The following is a 1,887-nucleotide window of genomic DNA, read 5'->3' on the forward strand; positions in this document are numbered from 1 at the left end:
AGAACTTGCAAATGATATGAAATTTTTGTCAGTTATTAAATATATTTTTGAAAATCTCTGTTGGTGGAAGATGCAGACTTTAATGTTTTCTCCAGTAGAGTTAATGAACTAAATGGAAAATGTCTCATTAAATTTTTGAGCCCCTTTGTGAGGCAAGAAAATGACATTCTCATCTAACAGCTGGGAAACTGAAGACCTAGTATATGTAACTGTACTTATTTGCTAAGGAAAATAATAGCTTTAATATACTCTGAGATGTGGATATGAAAGAATATTACATACACACATATCCCCTCCCTTATTTTTAAAGACTCAATACCTGATTCTTAAAGTATATTTAAACCCTTGGATCTTGGCCCTCTACCTTTTGGCAGAATAAATTATTGTCTTGTGACCTGGCAGTGCAGTCACCTTTTAATTTACTTTTAAAAAGCTTTTGCCTAGTCCATACAACATAAGATCTGGCCAATCATGAATCTTCAGCAAGCTTATTTAGGTCTCTTATTCCGTAAATTTTTAAACTACAAAAATTCAGGAAATAACTCTTTGCAAAGTACATCGAGACACTAACTGGGAGATTAAAAAATAACAACAACAAATTAAATTGATTTGTAGTTCCATAAATGACATTTCACTTAGAAAGTGTAAACCATCATATAGTTTTGATCTCCTCAATATTTGTTTGCAAAAAAGTGGAATATTTCACTTGAATGGAAATGCCCTCAAGTTACTCCTATACTACTGTAGGATTAATTTTTCTAGGTTAATGGAATGCCAGAGTTAGGTGCTTTACATGTAGTTCTTTTTAAAAAATCATATTTTTTAATGAATTTAGGATATCCCAAACAAATTAGGGAAATGTAACATCATTTCAGTATTACCAACAAAGAGCTTTGTGTAATAGCTCTGACATCATAACAGTGAAGTATTCATTTTTAAGCTTTAAACAGAGAAAGGCTTTACCTTGGTATGGCCAATAGAAACACGATATGTAAATTAACCCATATTTTCTGTATTCTAATTGGCTTGAGTTCTCTTTAAGTTCCTACCCAGCAATGAAGTATTTTATTGCCAAATAAAGATCAAATTATTACTGTAGAGATCAAATTATTACTGTATAGAAGATCTTTATTTTTTCTGTTTCATTAACGGATTATTATAAAGCAATAAGCATGCCGGAGGAGAAGCAGATGTTTTACATTGGGAATTAATGAAAGCACGTCTGCTCATTTTTTGGAGTTAGGGAGTTAAAATCTTATACCACCCCCGCAAACAAAACTCTTCCAAAATGGTAAAATAAGGAAATATATGATTCCACAGGCATCCCTAAGCACCCAGGTGTCAGGCTATGTGGTATGCTGTGGTATCCTCGGACCTTTTGGACTGGTGTAAGTTTTGTGAATTCGTTGTATTCCTAGTATTTTTTCTTCCGGAATAACAAGGGAGGGACAAGGAGGAATCACACACACAACTGCTTTGATATCACCAATCTATTGGTCAGCTTTACTTGCAAGAAGGAAAAAGAAAGGCTGTTGTTTGGTGAGGTGGTATGCAAGGAATAGTTATTTAAAATGTTTGTAGATTCTTAAGTCATATTCGTTAAGGTAGAACGGATCTAAATAATTTTGCAGTTGTTCTCAGACTTAGCTTCTCCTTAACGCATAGTTGCGTGCATTCGAGAATAGATGACTAACAAAAACAGGGTTGCCCTAACCTATTTCCCTTCTTCTCCAATGACAATATTTTTCTTGACTGTGCTTCTTCCCTTCTTCCTTCCTCTCTCTCTCCCTTCCCCCTCCCTCCCCTTCCCTCCTTCCTTCATGTTCTTTATCTTCACCCAACAGCCAACACAGTCAGCTGGCGAAATTATTAAAAAAAAAAAAAAAA

The 1,887-nt window shown here is 34.4% G+C and overlaps 1 protein-coding gene across 1 annotated transcript in view; it reads left to right on the forward strand.

The window, feature by feature from the left end:
- The first annotated feature begins 1,099 nt into the window (after positions 1–1,099).
- GPR85 (G protein-coupled receptor 85) overlaps positions 1,100–1,887 on the forward strand; it is a 6,177-nt gene continuing 5,389 nt past the window's right edge. Inside the window, exon 1 of the mRNA XM_011372426.1 lies at positions 1,100–1,388. The gene's annotated coding sequence lies outside the window, so the exon portion shown is untranslated. The remainder of the gene's footprint in view (positions 1,389–1,887) is intronic.

Source organism: Pteropus vampyrus, unplaced genomic scaffold, assembly GCF_000151845.1.
Source record: "Pteropus vampyrus isolate Shadow unplaced genomic scaffold, Pvam_2.0 Scaffold206, whole genome shotgun sequence".
Lineage (NCBI taxonomy): Eukaryota > Metazoa > Chordata > Mammalia > Chiroptera > Pteropodidae > Pteropus > Pteropus vampyrus.